Source organism: Lichenostomus cassidix, chromosome 4 (genome assembly GCF_008360975.1).
Source record: "Lichenostomus cassidix isolate B80296 chromosome 4, HeHo_3.0, whole genome shotgun sequence".
NCBI lineage: Eukaryota > Metazoa > Chordata > Aves > Passeriformes > Meliphagidae > Lichenostomus > Lichenostomus cassidix.
The window spans coordinates 44916535-44936379 of NC_139484.1; the positions used below are offsets into that span (position 1 = coordinate 44916535).

The 19845-nt window shown below is 40.3% G+C and overlaps 1 protein-coding gene across 2 annotated transcripts in view; it reads left to right on the forward strand.

Moving 5' to 3' along the window:
- Positions 1–19845, forward strand: part of LNX1 (ligand of numb-protein X 1) — a 109954-nt gene that overhangs the window by 18195 nt on the left and 71914 nt on the right. For both annotated transcript variants that reach the window (XM_085058953.1, XM_085058954.1), the window contains exon 2: positions 11542–11685. The gene's annotated coding sequence lies outside the window, so the exon portion shown is untranslated. The remainder of the gene's footprint in view (positions 1–11541; positions 11686–19845) is intronic.

The window sequence follows — 19845 nt, forward strand, 5'->3', positions numbered from 1 at the left end:
ATGTATGTGCACATAATATCTTTGAAATCACGGTCCTTTGTCAAAGTTAAGGTACTGGAAAAGGCCACTGACTCTGAAGATATAGAGGGAAGACACATAGACACAGAAAGACAAAGATGTGATTGCCTCAACTTTGTTTCCCTAAGAAATTGGGTCAAGGATAAATTATTAATTAGGGGGAAGGCAAATTTAAAGCTCTAATGCTGAGCATTTTCTAATTTCTTAATTAAAGGTAGACAGGCAGAAAATTTCCTCTTATAAGAATTGTTCTTCTCTATACCCTTTCCTCTTGTCATGACACCCTTTTCTTTCCAGGATAACTTTTGACTGTTTGGGTTACAGAGCACAGTCCTGTCACTCATTCAGAGCCTTGTGAGGGCTACTCAAGCTCTGCTCCCCATGTTCACCACCTACAGACCAGTGCAATTCCCCCTAGCTTATGAAAACACCAGCCAAGATGCTCTATATTTTTCCTTTCAGACTTCAGCATCATTTCAACCTTAAGTTTAATAATTTTCCTTTAATAATTTTCCTTTAATTTCCTCCTCTATGATCATTCATTGCAATTTCAGTTCAAACCAGCAAATTTTAATTTGTAATGAAACTGCATGTTCTCATGTAGACCTGTAAGGGTCTGTTTGGAGTTTTTCATAAAGTCCTTAGGCCTGAAAAGCATTCTGTCAAAAACCTGCTGCTTGAAAACACAGGAGAAATCACAAACCAAGTCAGTGCTGCTGCCTTGTGCTCTGTCCTGTTTTTTTCCTAGGACAGCTTCTCACCAGCTCAGGAATTTGTTTGAAAAGCAGGTGCGCTTCACAACTGTTCAGATCTTTTTAGCCTTCTTCAGCAAGTCACCATCCCCTACCTTTTTTGAAAGTCAGTCTTTTCAGAATTTCTTTCATGTTATGCATGAAGTCCTGTACAGATGCACATAATGTTGAGTTATTCTGGAATTTCTTGTGCAGATCTAGTCTCCTGATCTCAGCTGCTTAGCTTGCAAAGTCTTTGATGTGCTGACTGTCTGTGTGGCTTGCACAGCACAGTGTACTCTGACAGTTTTTAGCAGGAGAAACTGGGAGAGGAGAAGGGCTGCAATTAGGGTAATGTTTGCTATTACACTGCATGTTGAATTAGTGTAGAATATAGGTAGCCTTAATCTGGTCACTGTCCCCAAAACAAAATAAGTAATGGCAATTTTATAGCAACCAACTATTACCAAGATGCTCAGAAAAACTGGGGTTTCCTAATCTTTAGTTCAGTGAATTTAAAGATAATTTTTTCATGATTCTTGAGGAGATACCCTGGTGCTGTAAAGGAAATTTTTCAGAGAATTTGCATCTGAGTACTCAGCTTGTAACCTCTGGATTTCACTTTCTGCTTTGGTGGTCTAGCGGGGGCGGCCCCAACATCAATTCTGAGTGTACTTTCATCTTCTTTGTACTACACTGCACAGTCCGGAAGATATAAATTAGACATTTTGAAGTATTTCACTAATGTGCTGAAAGTATTTTAAGCAGAAAATTCAGTAATTTTCTAGTAAGCAGAGGTAAGTTTGGATGTGCTTTTGTTTGTGTTTATTCTCAGAAGTATTTTTCATTTATATTGTGAGCGTCTCCCCCTCAAATTCTTCTCCTGTTTTTCTTTACTGTATCCTGTTGTAATATTCCCTTTGGAAGGTCTTTTAGACAGTATTTTTTACAGATTCTAAAAACTTCCTTCCTGGCATTTGCATTCTCTCTTCAGATGTCAAAATCAAAGATAATGGTCCATTGCTGGTGTTTTGGGAAGGGAGGGGTAGGCAAGGGAGTTTGCAATCTCTACACACTCATCAAGTCAACTTACTTTATGTGCAGTGTGAGGGACTTAGTGTGTACCAACAGTAGCTCACTGTTAGCCAGTATAAGAAGGAGACATTGAAATTCAAAGCAAGCATTTTGAAAATTGTCAGTATTTTCTGATCCATTTCCCCACATACAAAGCAAACAGATCTTCCAAAGAACTTTGTGAACGTGGTGCAAATCTAAATACGAATGGCGATTTTGTCCACAGGGCATGAATATAGACTTGTTCTGTCAGCACCAGGGATGCTCCGAAAAACTGCTTCAGTCTGAAGCCTTTAACAGATAATAGTAATGCCATTCATTTACCCTTAGTAAATACCTCATATAGCGCAAAGTGCCAGCACCAGTTCCCTGGCAAAACAACATGAGAGGTCAGTAGCACGAAGCACAGGTGTGTCATTGTTACACCTGTGGAGACTGGGGTTCAGCTCCTGCCATCATATCATGCATTAAAATAGTCTGGTGGTTTTGCTGTCCCACACCTGGAATATTTCAGCATATGTGGTTTTCAGAGGCCTACAACATCAAACATTATGTCAACATTCTCAACTGAGATTCAAATAGATGAACTATGGTACAAGTGCTTTTTCAAAAACTTCTGCTTTGTATGCCTGGGTAAGACCTTAATTTTCACATTTTCAGTTAAATAGAGATTCTTCAGAAATAATTATGCTAGAAAAAACCACACAAAACATTCAAAACATCACCGGACTTTGAAAGCTGAGTTTATAATTTTGTAAGGGGTTAGAAAATAAATCTTATTTTCTCTGTTTTGCTGAAGAGCTTTTTGTAGTTTTGCTGCAGCCCAGAACACATTGAAAGGGGAAGTACACTAGAACAATGACCCAATAACAGGAGATTTCTAGAATCACAGACTATTCTGAGTAGGAAGGGACCCACAAAGATCAGCAAGTCCAACTCTTTAGTGAATGGCCCATAGAGGCATAAAGCCCACAACTTTGGTGTTATTAGCACCATGCTCTGACCTGATCTAATTAGTCAGCTAAATGGAGTTTCTGAATTTCTTTTAAATAGCTTTTTTGGAGTTGCCACACTAAGATGTTTCATGCTACAACGTACAAAACAAATGTTTTCTCAAGGAGGGCTCATTCGAAATGATACTTAAGCATTGACATTGTAGACCCCAGAAAAATTCAATACCACTACCACTACTACTACTACTACTAATATTTCCTTTATGAACTGCTCAAATATCACTCAATAGTCTGTTGAATTTTATATGTGTATGCATTATATATAATGTATTATACAGTTATATATCAATTTGTTATGTTTTTTTTAAATATGCAACATCTAAATATACAGAGGAGATAACAACTATAATTAAACAGATCCATGATGACCAAAGTCAAAGAATCTTGCTCTAGATTCATGACTGCTGTGAGCTTCAGGAGATTTTCCTGATGTTTGAATATTTAAGACCATTTTACCATGATAGGAACAGGAGCTCTGCATTTTAGTAAGACTTTCTCAGAGAGATTTTTTCTCTCAGTGTAAGGCTATCAGCCTCTCATCTCCACCAGAGAGCTTACCTGCTATCACCAAACTTGTTTAATTGCTGTTGAAAACCCCTGTCATCTGTCAGAAGTGGTCGAAATTGTTCCTTAAATCCAAAAGTCATTATAGGTTCCTGGAGACTGACAGGTACAAAAGCACAGTGACGTGAGCTGCTCAAAATGCATTTTCTGTGTCACAGGAGGGTAGAAGCCTGTGAAAGAGGGCAGGGCTTGCTCTACATGGGAAAGGTCAGCAACACAGCTGCTCCTCTATCCACTGTTTTCAGACCTTTGGCTTTCTAAGTAGAGCAGTTTAGGACAGACAGAGTAGCACTTGCTCATTTGAGCTTTAGGTTACATCACTGAGCTAAATACCTTCCATTCCACTTCAGCGCTGAGTTTTGTCCTCTTATGAGAAGGCAGGCAGCAGTGCAGATACCAAGCAGATCCAAGATGTCCATGGGCCCCTGCCTGCTCCCAGAATGGTTCTGCAGAACTCCCTAGTTTGTGCTGTGTGGGAAAAAAAAGACAGTTACAAGTGGGTAACTGTGAGACATGCACAGCTATTAATGCATTTTTTTTCTCCTGTGTGGAACACATCTGGGTCTCTTCAGAGAGTTTCCACGACTGGCTCAGGCCAACACTGAGCCTTTTGGCTGCAAGTTATTGCAAGTATTGCAGAAGACTGCAGTTCCTTGATAAGCTGTGCCTGTGTGGCCTATAAGGAGTACTTACACTGATATTAAATATTTTATTTGCTGGATTATTTTGCAAAGACACCTGCAAAAACACTACACTTTTACGCAGAAAGAACTATGCTGAATGCCATTTTCTAAACAGTGCTGCAAAGATTGTATCCCAGCCAGCCTGTGTCAGCATTCCACAGGTCAGCACAAAATATCCATGTTGGTTTTGGACTGACTACACACCATGGAGCTAAACCCTTACTGGCTTGTAGTATATGCAGTACTAAAGATGGAGAGATTGAATAGGTGTGGCTGGGACAAAATATCTTGGCTCTTGGGAACTGCCACAACTGTATTTAAAGCAACTGCATGCAGAAGGGGGTTAAGAAAGTAAATGTGGTTCAAATTTTCCTTGTCAGGAACAAATTAAATTAGCATGGTAGAGGATCCAAAGAGAAATACATTTGGAAATGCTTATATGCTGAAGCTGGGAATCTGGGTAATAAGTAAGAAGAATCAGAATTTATCAATAATCAAGATAAATTCAACTTAATTGTCTCATCAGGTTACAGTGCTAGAGGGATCAATATGTTAGAATATTGTATAATTGTTTAAGCAGACCAAGGGCAGTAAAAGAAATTGTGTGGGAGGAATGACTTTGTCTATGACCTGGTGACATATATATCTGTCTATCTCAGAACCAGGAAGTGCAGGATCTTAGGAAATCCAGCACAATAAATATGTTGATTATCAAGGCTCAGAGGTGGGCAGGGGTGGGCAGAGGTGACATTATATGTCACTGAAATGAATCTAAAGGCAGCATGACCTACTCTTGCATGTGGGGAGGCAACTGTGTAATTATGGGGAACTTTATTTTGCATAGTTGCTGGAGATTTCATTTAGCTACTGGTGAAATTTCACTAGAGTAGCATTAAATATTGGATGATAGTTCTGCAAAAAAGTTGTTAGACCTGGAGTGGAAGAATTCTGCTTTCAGGCAGCCTGATAGATAAAAGTGAATTTATCCACTAGACTGGAAATCAGGTGTCATCTCAGGAAGAAATGACTGTGACCTGTTTACATATGTTTGTAGACAATACAGTCCCGAACCACAATATTCACACATGCTATTTTGAAAAGGCCAATTTCCCAAAGCCAAGGACAGCCCTTAATAAAACTGAATAAGCAGAGGAATGCAGGCATGAAGAAAAAAGAGATTTTTTCTAGAGCTTGCTAAATGAGTAAAATATTAAGACAACATGTGTGGCAAAATAAGACAGAAAGTAGAAATGGACTTACACATTTGTATGCATATATTTAAACAGGTATTAATTTGCCCACACATATCTATATATGGGACTCATAGGTGTACATATCTATAGACACATATCTGGCCATGCAAACATGAAGTTCTTACATATTTAAATAAACTGTATGGCTGTATGTTGGAAAAATAGACTATAAAAGGGAGATAAATGTCCACTGATATTTCTATGTTATTAAGTATGGAAATTACTAGTAAAACCTAAACTAAAATCTACTCTTGGCAAGCAAATGGTCTTCTGAATGAGTTTTAAATTTATATAAAGAAAAAAACTAGCAATGCTGTGGGACAAGCAAGGGTTGTAGGTACTAAAACTGTTAAGAAATGTATAGATGGCTGATATGTTCAGAAAATATTTCTGGTTTATGTTCAGAAAGAAACAGGCTGGTGTATATATATCATGTGAGGAGGATGAATACTTTTCCAGCCCATCTGCAACTAAAAGGATGTAAGACAACTCCAGCTTTAAAGCAGCAGCCCCCGTATTTCCTACAGCTATGCATCCTAAACTTTTTTTTTTTTTTTAATTGGCTGAGAAATTTTCTGGCCCACTGATAAGAACTTTTGATAAATTTGGGAACATTGGAGAAATCTGACAAGACTGAAAGCATGCTCATTTTTTTGCGAATGCCCTAATGGCACAAACAGGATAATTCTGATAACAGCAGGGCAGTCAGCCTGACCTCACTTCCAGCAAAATAATAGAGAAGCTGATATGGGAATTCAAGTATAAAGAACAGGAATATTGTTAATGGCAGCTAATGATGTTTTCCTTGAATTCCGGTCTTGTCAGGTAAGCTTGGCTTGCTTTTTTAAAAGAGCTACCATAGGCCTAATAGAAACTGAAAGTCTTCAGTTTGATATCCTACCATAATTTGATCAAAAATGTAGCATGTAACATTCTTGTTTAAGAACATGCCAAGTAGCTAAGAGCTGGTCGATTAAAAGGAGTTGTTGCAAAATCACATTAAAAAAATTTTTCTGGTGAGATTCCAGAGCCAGGTCAGGACTCAGCCCTCTTCCAGCAATACTTACTACTTAGTCTTGCAGGAAAAATACTGGACCAGACTGTGATTATGCATGCTTCTAGAGAAAAGGGAATCTGAGTTGCCTAAAATGTGGACTTCGGACTGAAAAAAGTGGCTTTAACATGGTCAACCACAAAATTATAAACCTGGAAACTGGGAACATGTACTATATGGGGGAGACAGCCCCAGAAAAAAAAAATAAACTTTGGAAAGACTTTGGAGACCTTAACGTAGTTATGTAGACCTATGACCTTAGAATGCAGTCAGAGCTCATTGGCAGGGCAAAATATCTGGTGTGATCCTTGAATATGTGCGCAGAAGTCAAGTCAGAGCAAAGGTCTGATTTTGTCTGTGTTTATAGTATGTATGCATATGGAGAGACTCATGGAGCAGCCATCACTTTACACATGACAGCCAGCACTTTAAAAGAGGATTTAAAAATTGGATGAGAAGGCAGGGAACAGCAAAAATCTTACATAAGAGCTAGCTAATACACCTGATATACTGGCAGGTCTACAGCACAGTCTTTTTGTTCCACCTGAAAAACAGATGAGGATGTTAGTACAAATATAACACATGTAGAGGTACAAGATACAGGTAGCAGCTCATGAAGGGCTCTTTCAGCTTGCCAGGAAATGCATAACATGAATTGATGACAATAATCTGAAGTGGTGTCTTCAAATCAGCAATAAATTTTCCATGTGTTTTTACATGTAAGAACAATTAATTCCAGGAATAAGATACCAAAGAGACAACTTTCCCCCACCTTTTGGTTCTTCAGACCAGAGTGGAATGCTTTTTTAGAAAGATTCCTGATAGCATTAAACCCAGGCAGCAGGTTTCATAAAGGGACAGAGCAGAGGATGTGCAGCTTGTGACATGCAAGGAATCAGACAAGATGACCTTCATCTCTCAACAAACCTTGAACTCTATGAATCATTGCCAGATATTAACCTGGATGTAAAAGTTAATTCAAGAGTAGACTGAACACACTATGTATTTGTACATGCTTTTAGTACCAACATTTCACTCCACCTTAAAATATTTCCTTTACTGTGTCTAACAAAGTATGGGAGAATTAGTGAGATGCTCTTTATGCCAGAGACTTCTTTGGTAATTAGGAGCAAACAATTTAATTTCTGTGCCTCGATTTGCCCACTTCTAGAGAAAAAATCCCACCAGTCCTCAGTTCCTCTCTTCACGCTGGAGAGACCTGTGGGAGGAACTGTGCAAATGTATTCTTCCAAAAAGGCACAAGTAATCTGAAAATCCAGGTAGGGCATGGAGCTGATGTTTCAAGTAGATCAGAGAGCTTTCACCCTGCAGAAGGTACTCATGTTACCTTGGTCAGCAATGCATCTGTACTGTGAACCTTGATGAGATAAATATAATTGTCCTAGGACTGGTTATGTAACGAGTTTGCTTTGCAATTTAACTAATGAATGTGCTGAGAGACCAGATTAATCTTTTAACTTCAAGAATTTCTCCCAATGGAAAACATATAGAGCCCGCCTATCTGTAATATTATCCTCTCCCTACAGCCAGAGTGATTTGACCACTTGAATGTTTGTTTTGCTTATGTATGTAAAGCTGACATGTTCACAGATTTTTTTTCTGGGGAAGGTGGAAGGACCCCAAGTTTCACATGAGTTTTTACAGCTGGGTCTGCAGACTTTCCAAGTCAGGGCTCTTCCTGACAGATGCCACACAGGCTTTTTGGTGGGATGATTTTAGTTGCTGCTATGGCACAAGTTGCTGTTCTGGGATTTTTCCCGGTAGGGCCATATATAATCCTGTGCTCTCTTATTCCATGAAAGCTGTCCATTTCAAAAAAATATAAGTCAGGTACTATTATTGGTTCATTAATTGAGGACAAGAACTTGTTTTAATAATGGGAATTTAATTTCTTCATTATGCTCCTGTTCTCCTTCTCAGGAGTCATCTAAAAATGTAAAGATACTGGATACAAAAGACCCAGTAAATGTTCATGACAAATGAGACATGACTTTCCAAAGTAACATACACTTAGTAAGAGGTTTGCCAATTGTAAGTTATACCAAGTAGGTCAATTCTGGAAGTCAACATCTTATTTAAACTGTCAAACTGTACAGAATTGCTGTTTAATATTGGTGATTAATGACTGCAGGGTTCAGTCTAATTTCCAAGAAGACTATCAGTGGCACTCAGTAGTCCCAAGAGAGTCCATAGTTCAAGTGCTTGGCAATCCTTTTATGTTTTGTGATCAAATTCAGGTTGTTCATTTTCCACAAAGAGGATACAAGAGAGGGAACTGATATGAAAATGCTGGTCTGAATTCTGGAGTTGACAGCATGGCTCAGTCCCCTGCCAGAAATGTATGGACAGGAATGTAACATGCACTGGAGAAAGCTCTTTTACTTCCTTTTTTGTTAGCGGTCTGCTGCCTGGCCTGGACCAGGGACTGGGAGAGAGTGGTCAGCAGCAGGCAAAGAGCTGACCTGACCCCTGCCTCTTCTGCTCTGGTTTCATGGGGCATCACAGGAGGAGGTACAGGCCTCTGTGTTTCCAGGACACAGTGATCTTTTCAACCCAACACAGATGGCATCCATTACAATATTATCAACTAACATTTGACTATTACAATTTCCCCTAATTTGACTTGATTAATCTTTTAACTTAGCTTGCACAGTGTGTACTGCCAATGCTTTCAATGTATGCTGAAATAATTTAGTTGAAGTAAATAAATGAGTAAGTCTAATACAATAGATTTTATGGCATGTTGTCCTCCTGGAAATAATTTCAGCAGTAATGAAGTAAAGAATATCTACAACTTGAAATGTCTCTTCTTTAACCTGTATTTGCATAGCTTGAGATAAATGTACAAATTTATTTTAAAATTAAACAGAGCTAAATACATAACTTTTTTTTTTTCCTCCAAATGTATGAATCTATACCGGGAAATTAGAAGTTTATCAAACAGCTATCAATACACCAGTCAAATCTATGATACACTGCTGTCATTTTGGTGCAAATTAATGAACTGTAGTAGGAAAATGCTCACATTTTTTTTGTGCTGTTGGTGAAGAAAATCTGCCAGAGCCTTCGGCCAGCTTCAGGCTAAGGAGGGAACAGGTAAATAATACAGTACACATGCTGTAGTTCAAAGGAGTTCTTCTATGTTCCTTCCAAGCAGATGAAAGACAGGTTCATCTAGGATCTTCCATCAACAGGTACAAAAGAGCTCACGAGTGATTTGGTTCAGAGCCAATAAATTACTCACCTTCTAGGAAAATAATTTGCTGGTATATATAAAGAAGTATAAATGCTATTCCAGCATTGGAATAGTTTGAAGCAAATTGAAGAATTTGGACAGGAATGAGCGCCCAAGAGGGCTGTTTGGGTGAGCAGGAGAGCAGAGACCCTTTTGTATAAGCAGAGATTAATGGAGTTTGAGTGGAAAGGAAAACAGGAAAACATATCATGAGATAGGAAAGGCTATTTAAGCAATCCAGTAACATTGGCGTGAGAACAAATGAGTCTGAGCTGGCCCTTAGTCTGGAAACTTAGAAAAGCCTCCCAGCAGTGGGAGGGAGGGCAAACTTGGCTAGTTTCTAAGATGGAAATTAAGTCTGTTACTGAGCATCTGATGTGGTCACCTGTGACAACAAGGCTCTGGGCTTTCTGATCTAGGGTGAGCAGCCTTGGAGAGACCTCCCATGCAAGGAAGGATTTAAACACTGGCTTTGCTTTGTGGGGATGTATTTGCTAATGTTTAAGCTTCTGTAGCTTAAGCATGTTTTTAAAAGTACATTTCATATGCATAGTTCAATTTTGCAGATGACTGACGCATGAGGCTTGCATATCTGGCCGTGTGACTGCCATGGACATCTGCTCCCATGCAGTCTGTGTCTCTCCGTATTGCACCCATCCTAGGGGAAGAGCAGCAGCTGCACAGTGCTTTAGATCCAGCATAGCACTGCCTGGGTTTTGGACAACTGTACACTGAGCACTGGCATGCTGGCTTGGCAGGGACCCATCCCAGGTTTCCTTGGGCAACTTGGAGCAGAGGTGCTATGCTGTCAGGGCAGAAAAAGCAAATACTACTGCAAAGAAGCATCCATCAGGCTAAGAGTACAACTGCCACACTTGCTTGTAGGACTTGACATGTCCCTTGATGATTTCTTAAAATAAATATTTAACGAGGGATTTTATAATCACAAGTAGCAAGCATGCTTTCAAAATGTTTGAAGGAAAACATACTTGTACAAGAATGAATTGGAGGCCAAGACATAGTAGCCATAGATGTTTATATCAAAGGCTGGGGATTTCCTCCTGCTTGTTTTCACCATATGCTGCAGTTGCTTGATTCAAGTCCATCTCCAAAGCTGCCCTGCTTCCTGCATAACACTTCCTTCCTTAGGAGCAAATGCTTAAGATGACTGAAGTCATTGCATTTATTAGTGGGTCATGTCATTGGAAGAAGAGTGTTTCTTTTCCTCGATTGAAAATATTTTTTGGAAAAAAGATCTTTTTTGCTGCTGCTGCTTTTGCTATTAACATTCACAATCAGCTGTTGCATGACAGTGCAGCAGCACAACACCTTATCTACACTACAACATTTTCTCACCTTCTTGGGTGCTTTTTAAACTGAAAATCACTGGGTAAGAGTGTTTATGCAGTCTTAATTTTGCAATGTTCAGAAAATTAATAGAGCTTGTATTTTCAGACAGCTGATTCTGGAGTTTACAGTTTGCTCTTACGTGGTTCAAGTGTTCACCCCCAAGTGTGAAGGAGCAAGGTGAAGATTCAGATTCCAAACCATGGATTCTGAGTTAGAACTTGTGGACATCATCTTCCTTTTCAAAGGGGAAAGACAACATGAATCTTCCGTCCTGAAGAAATTTTTAGGATGATTCACTTGTCTTTGTTAAATTTGAGCTATGTTGTCAGGTTAAGAGAAAAGAAATGCAAGGAAGAACCTGACTGCAAATGAACTTTGATACATGCCGGAAAGAAAAGTAAAAGCTTCAAGTTACACTATTGTATGAGCAGCCTGCACTTGCTTATCTGCCTGCGGGAGACATGACCGGGAGGGTGTGGTCTTTTAAACCTTAAATTGCTCAGGTTTATGCAATTCAGCTTTTCTGTACCTTCTGTCATGCACAGGCTTCTCCATCTGACCCGGGCACCGGCTGCTCTGTGCCTGCAGCCGCAGCGGGGCTGAGAGGTGAGCGCAGGCCCTGCCCGGCCCGCTGATTTACACCTGCACCACTGCCGGCAGCGCAGGAGAGACACGGCAAAGCCACACACGTGAGTTAAAGACTTGTGTCTTTCTTTGTGCTGTTCCTACTTTCTGCCTTGAGCGCGGCATGAGCTGTTCCAGAGGAGCAAAGGTGGAAGAAAACGCTCTGGTAAACAAAGCAGCCCCATTGAGGGGCAGGGGGAGTGGGGAGTGGGCCCAAACCTCAGCCTGCACACCACGGAGTGCCATGCAGCCAGGCAGTGATAAATACCTGCTGTGGCTGTCGTCAGTGATTCAGCCTCCCCATAACCTAATGGAGGGATTATTTCCATAATCTAACAGAAAAGGCCATATAATGTACCTCTAGGTTGCTGTGCTGCTTTGGTAGGCAGTGTTAAAATACGACTTATGTGCATACATGCTGGTATGCAAAAATACTGCAGTTAGTTCATAACCTTTTTGTTAGCTAGATGTGTTTGGGCTTCTGTCTTCCCCATTGCTAAGAAAGTTTATTTCTTCAGTAAAGTGTGTTGAAATCCAACTGATTATATGTGGAGAGGTGCCATTTTTACTGCAGCTGCTTTAGCCCATTGTTTTATTAATCCTCTGGAAACCCATTTCTTCCCCTCCCCCAGTTAAAACCCACAAAGTCTCGCTGCAGCTGCAGGAGGTAAATTGAGGCTACATTCACTACTGCTGTATCTTCCTGCTTGATTTTATGCATATAACTGCAGCTGAGGTGAGGAAAGAAAGAAAACTTGGTTTAGTTTTTATCTTTAGCTCATGTTCTTCTCACTTACTTCAACTTACACTCAGTTCTTCAAAACATCTTGTAATTCAGTACAGGTAATTCAGCAGCATTCTTGTAATTCAGCAGCAGCTGCAAACCTGTGAATATTTATGAATAGGCATAACTTATAAGTTTTATTTCCATGCATAAGACTGACAGTTCACGTGAGAGTGTGCATATTCACAGTGCCAGCACAGAACCCAGAACAGCAATGAGGATACGTGGACATCCTCACTCACCAAAATGGAGTATTCGGTGGACAAGAAGGTACAAGTTCATAAATCAGATGGACCTGTTCATATGTTTAAACTTCATAATGTTTTGGGTTGTTTTTAGCGACGAGGGATGGACTGCTTGCATCAAGCTCTCAGCCACTTCGATATCTGCCAAAGAAAAACACAAAAACCAGAAAAGGTGCACATTAGACTTGTATGCCATGTTTTCCCATGCTGCCTGATGACTAGGAAAGGGCTCCTTCAACAGCTGGAAAAGAAAGGCAACCTTAAGTGACTGTACTGGGCACTATACAAGGCACTTGTTTTCCCACAGTCCTCTGTAGAAATGGATCTCCCACTGTCCAAAACACATATCATTTGCTCATTCAGGTTCACACAGAACAACATCAAGGCAGCTCCATTACTTCATTGAAACAGCAGTGTCTTTTATCTGCTGGTGTTGGAAAAACACAAATGCTGATCTACAAATAAAAGCCAGAATTCACCGTCAGGAATTTGGAAAGATGCTGCCATGTGAGGAGTTGTATCCTCAATACTCCCATCTACTTTCCTAAGCCTGAAAATTCCTCTTAAGGAAGTAATCTGTTACTAATTTGCTCTTTTATATTCTTCCACCCCAAACTTCCGAGCCTATGTGTATTTTCCAAAGATATAAATCAAATCAATCTGGGAAAACTTGTCTCATCATTATCTTATCCTTGCCACCTGAAAATAGTCTCCCCCTGCTAATTTCTCTTACTTGTTTGTGGTTCTGTGGAAGTGTCGTCCTCTTTGCTCACATGGGTTCTGCTTTTGGAAGGGTATTCCAAGCCCATGTGTTTGCACATTAACTGCATCAGGAGTTCATTGTAGCACAGAGCTGGAAAGAGGAATGTTCCTGGCTCTGGGTTGTGATTGTCTATTACAAGAGAAAATTGAATTGTCTTTTGGAAGAAGTTTGAAGGTGCTGGCATCTTCCCCTAGCATAGCTTTTCTCTAGTAAAATGGGAATAAATTTTGCACGCAGGATGAGATGATAGATTAGCTTCATTTCACTGTAAACCAGGAAATCAAGAAGCATTGTTTCCAGAAGGAAGGTAAATTAATACAGCCTTTCAAATGTAGAGAGTCTCCTCCAGGCTGGCTGCTGGAGGGAAGCAGTCAAATATTTCTGGAGATGTCAGCCTTGTCTGCAGGGCTGGATGCTGCCACCTGGCTCCTCTCACTGTCAGGGCAAATGGAGGCCTGTGGCTGATTTGGAGGGACTCTGTGGCCAGAGCCTTTTGAGAAGCTAATGAGACACCTCTCTTGTTCGAGTGGACAGACATGGACGTCATGCAAGGCTGCCTGACTTAGCATTTGTTTGCAGTGCATGTCCAGTTCTTTCACGGAAATTAGAAGCTGGAATGGGCAAATATGCTGTTGATCTTTCAAGGCTTTCCCTAAAGGCTCAACCTGAATCTGTAAAAGCAATCATTACCTGAATCATGTGATTCAAAGGGATTCAACACAGAAGACAAACTTTCACCTTCAATAAATGTTCAGGGAACAGTTAGTTGGCAGATCCTGTTGTGTACAACTTCTTTCCACTGTATACTGTTCCCATTCCTCTGAATAAAAATCAATTGCTCCTTTGCAAGGAGATAAACACTCAAAATTCCCACCTGTCTAGCTGCTCCTGGCAACCCCCTCATCGGTCTATCCTCCAGTTTTACTTTAATACACCCTCAACATTCTTACTGAAACAAAGTCTTGATAAAATAAATGGGTTTTATGTGCCAGTAATTTCTTATTAAGGAATGCTTCCTATTTCTCTGTCCAGATTGATAAATCTTTCAGAAAATAGCTTGTTTGAAAGCAGATAAATTTTGATCTTATTTTGGATATAATTCCTGTTTACTTTTTGCTTGTCTTTTCCCTCGTCTTTTGCTTTCCATCCTTACTGCAGATGGTATAGATACAGTTATAATTATGATGTTAATAAAGTATAGGTGATGCTATTATTTAATTTTACTTTCTATTACAAAGCTGATTTTGTTCTATATATATAACAGTATCAGTTCTCACAGCATTTTACAAGTAGAACCCAGTGCTGCAAAGTATAGCTTTGGCTTCTCATAGTTTCAGTCTGAGAACTCATCTAATCACTCTACTGCTATTTAAAATAATATTGCAGTTTAGATCCAGTCAAAAAGGGTCTGAGGCACTGGAATAACTATGACTTGTAGGAGAATAACAAGGAATTAAAAAAATCCCCTTGCCTGTCTACACACAGCAGATCACATCTAATCGTGAGAAAGGATACAGGAAGCAGGACAGTTTGAGCACGTAATTCCTAATTGGTTTCTCATCACGGGACTAAACAGCACACAATTGGTCTTCAAACCCACAGAACCGGTTCTGGAAGCAGATATTAACTCAGCCACAGACTTAACTATCTTTCCCAGGCTGGTGTCACTCGCGTGTCCTGGCTGACAAAACCACTTGTTGTTAAGGGGAATATTACAAGGCCATCAGCAAGACATGCATGTTAATTAGCAATGGGCTTTGGGGGAGTTCCCACGAAGCCCCAATTAAAGAATTGATGAATCAAGTCAAGTGAGTAGTGCCGTAGTCAGGGATGTTGTTTCCCAGCACTGAGCAGAAGAAGGCAGAACCAGACTCTACAGGATGTGTTTTGGTAGCTGACGGTTTGGTCACTATAATAAACAAAATTTACTTGCCAAGACTTTTGTTGGGCAGGGATCTTAGTCATTATCCTGCTACAAAAAAAAAGGTGCCCTGGAACAGAAACTATTGCACAGCCTCATCTAGAGAGAGCTGCTTCCACTTCTGCTTTAGTACTTCATGTTTACCTAGTCCTTTCCATTTTAAAGGGAGTTATAAGCTCTACTGCACAGCTCACTCCCAAATGAGCAATAGGGGCTATCAGCAGATACAAATGGGCACTGTCAGCACTACTTCGTAAGAGAAGTCTGTTCAAGAGCCAAAATGTAACTTGTGTTAGCCCCAGAAAACTGATAGTCAGACCACAGTAACTGGGCTGCTGTGTTCAGCCCCTTCAGTGTGCTATGTCTCACTCTTTCCAAGAGTGTATTTTTGTTAGATGTGAAATTCAGCACTCAGCATTGCAAAAAAATATGTAAGCTCATCAAAATTTCTTCCCCTTGACCATTGAAATTTCCACTTATGGCTGCATATTGTATGTTTGCCCATTTTTGGGGGGGCTGCCACTGGGCTGTACCACTCCCCTAGGTTGTTGCAATTTACCTGCTGACTTTCTTGCCAGGGCTTGTGCCCTCCTTTTTCCAGGTTCCTGAATGGAACTGGGCCCCAGCAGCTGTGACCCTGGGACTGAGTGGCAAGGAATGCTTTCAGACTGTGTTACTTTAAACAGCAGAGTGTCACTGTGCTGTGCAGTTCTTCAATAGAGACTGTTTTTTCTGGTTAGAATTTGTTTATTCAGTCATTTTTGCAGATCCAAGTAGCAGGAGGAGGAAAGAGTAAGATACAGATATAATTTAAGTCACAGACATTTATAGACCTATAATTTTAATTATATATATTATATAATATTTAATAATATTTTTATTTTATTATGTATCATATAATGAATATCTAAATCATAGTATGGGAGTTAGATGCAACATAAGTAGACTCAAGATACAGATGACTAAATTCTTACTCCATTGAATTGGCTTAATTTTTCCTTTGAGTGCAATGGGCCAGAGGTTTTAGCTCAAGCATTTGCTTCTCTTGTTTAGACAAGTTACTCTTGGGAGCCAACTGCTGCAAGTTGCTGCTGTCTCCCTGCAGGTGCATGTCCATAAAGCAGAGGATGCAGTCCTAGAAGTCAGGAGTTCGTGAGGGCTTTCCCTCAGATCAGGTCTGAGAGCATCTCTGTGGTCACATTGCTGCACAAGAATTCTTGTGACAGTCTGGGCACTGGCCCCATGGCATGGGAGCAGCCAGCTGCCCCCTCCCCTGCTCACCAAGCCATGTAGGTGCTTCTAACCATGTGGGTTACTTCTAAGAAAAGGTCCCCACAGGGTGTTGTGAGAACTCATTAAGTAGTTTGTCAAGTATTAAGAAACTCCTGGATCAGAGAAGCAGTTGTAAAGGCACAGTGTAATTAAAGCACAGTTTATTTTATTATGTGTTATTAGCAGGGTTATCCATCACATGTTCCACACTTTGTAGTTATTAAATGTTATCTCGTGGTCACATGTTAGAAGATGCTGTGTGGTCTAAGGGTGGCAGCTACCATGGGTGTGGGAGGCAGGTTGAGGTAAGGTTTCAGTGTCTTGAGGGGAAGAAGTCCTTCACTTCCCTTTTGCATCCTCTTCATCAGCTCTTCCATCCCCTGGCACTGAGAGGGCAGAGAAGTAACATCACCCACCTTCCCTGCTGACCCACTTGGGGCCCTGAGAGAGGATTGCAAAAACAGATTAAGATTTACTGTGAAGCTGTATTAAGTTAAGATTTTCACAATCCCATGCAATTTACTCTGCCTATTGTATTTTTATTCTAAAGTAAAGTAGGGCAGGCCTGCACAGAGAACACATGGTCTGCAGTCCCCTTTGCAGAGACAAAACAGACACACCTGCAGCAAGGACCAGGGATGCTCTCCCTTATGCAGTTTGCATGGATTGTTCTACCTGTTCCTGGTTTACCAGCATCTTAGAAGGCAGCTGGGGCACGTGGTTGTCCAGCCACAAAAACACAGTTCTGTCATCTGCTCAAATGGCTGAAAGCAAGCTTGTGGAATTTGTGAGGTTGCCAGTCTTGCCGAAGTCAGACAGAGCAATCAGCCAAATCAGAGGGGAAGCGCACCTTTTGTTACATAACTAGGCATGCAATTTTATAATTTAGTATGTGAAATGCCGATGGCATTTATTATGTCAATTAGGATGAGCATATGTTTAGGAAGCCCTTAAGGAGTCAATCATAATTGCTCACATAGCTTTGCTTGGACCACATGATTGACTTCCTTTGAGCAGGTAGACCGTGTGCCTTTGGGAAGCAGTTACCCACAGCCTGCCCATTTTGCTACAACTCATCTTTGCACCTGGAGTCTCAGCTTGTAGTTCTGGCATAAGCTGTTGGTCCAAGTTTGGGTTTACTGAGCTTTGAAAAAAGCAAGAAACAGAAGTTACTACCTTAACCATCACAGTATTTGACAGCTAGAGACATGCCAGCAACAAGTCTTCTCAGAAGTACAACTTTCTACTAAGGTGAGTTCATTCCTAGGACATGTTCCTTGTAGTAAGGTAATCTTAACCTGCCTGATATGTACTGTCTTATTCAGATCTTCTCTTCACTCAGACCTTGTCCAGCTGTTCCTAATATTGTCAGTGCTTCTGGCTTGTTGTTTTTTTTTTAATTTTAACATGCTGAGTAAAGTTTGGTATCCATGAAATTGTCAGAAAGAGCAATCCAGGTTTGTGTGGGTGTGTGAGAGACAGACATGAAAAAACAGAATATATTTCTATACATTCTTAACAGACATTTCAGCTACATAATTCCACAACAAAAAACTTTTTCCAACATTGGTTTATTCTGTAAATTCCAAAATGAGCCACAGAGAAAATAATTTTTTTCAAACAGTCTGGTTCTGGTTTTAGAAGTTATTTTGTGTGCAGGCACAGTATGACATTGCTATTAGGTCTCACAGTTTGAGCTACAACTTAAAAAGTTGGGGTTATTCACCTACTGTACTGTACCATTGGATTTTTCTATTCAGTTGGAAATGTCTTTCATCACTAAAAGCTCTGCAAAGTACTTTGATTGTTGTAAGCTCTGAGAAGGACTTTTTGACTAAGAATAACTTTGAAAAACCAGCTGTCTTAAAACTGTGGCCAGGCAGAGGAGAGGTTTTGGAGCTCCTGTTTGTTGTCTCAGAGACATTCTGTACTGATGTCCTGAACCTTTAAATACAACTTTTTTCCTCTAAGAGCCAGTTATAACAGACTTTCCTATCATCTTAAAAGTCAAGCTGAATTCTTACCTGCTAAATTAATATCTCTGGGACCCCCAGCTCTCCTGCAGCTACTGGCTTTTTAGCTGGAGGTATGCATCTCACCTCTTCCCCTAAAAAATCTTTATCTAATTACACATCAGGCAGAAGGAAAATGTTGTGATTCTTCTTTAGTCAGAATAGATTTAGAAATAAGTGGAAAGGGGGGAAAAAAGAGAGTAAGGTATAGGTAGGAGGAATTCTGGTCTGACGGCATGATAAGTTTTTGGGCACTGTAGAGTTTTATAACCTTCATTCGAACAAAGTTTCAAGTCTAGGCAAACTGACTCACCCCTCTGACCTTTAGTGAAGCTATGCCAAGATTGGTGCAACTTATTACATGATATTTTATAGCCAGGTCTTTGAAATGTGAATCACTGTCTTTTTGACTTAAAAATACTGTATAATACATATTATTGGAGTATGGGTCACTCTATAATGTTTTCCACAACTGTTGTATAGTACCACCTTGAACAGTAAAGTCAATGTAATCCATAAAAAGCTTCAGTTGGAGAGAAGCAGTTAGTACAAACCACGGTAGGGGGAAACCTGGGAGGCTGTTACCAGGGAAGACAGTTTGATGAAAGATAGTAAGTTAAAACAGTTAAAATTTTTCTGAACAAAAATTTAAATTAAAAAAAAATCTAAAAATTTTCTAAAAACATTCAACCAGATAGTTCATTATAAAACCCTGAATGTGAAATAAGTGGTGTGATCTTGCAACCGAGATGCTGGCAGGAGCAATAAGATCACAGCTCACCCTGAGTAACCAGAGGGCTTTGTGCTTCTGCTTCAGAGGTTGAAGGAGGACCTCTGCTCCCTCCTAGCCCTGATCCACTCTTCTCCCCAGTGTGGGTGAACCACTAGATGGGGACAATGGCCACATCTCCTAACCTGCCCACATTTAGCCACGGGCAGCTGGGCTGAGGTTTCATTAAAGAGCTAAGTCTCTAACTGTGGAAGCTGTCAAGCCTCCTAGCAATTTGATGTGGGTATTTTTTTAACACGAACAGGTGAAATGGCCGTCTCTAAACCCTCAGCAAAGAAGCTGAGTATCTAGTAAGGCAGGTATTGGTTGCAGCATGCTCACCATGTGTGGTGAAAGGAAGGCCAGGTAAAAGCATCTGTGGAAGAGTAAGTAGCTTCTAACTTTCCTTGTCAGCTGGAAATGCTGCTGTGGCAGAAAAGTTTCCTTACATGCCTTCAG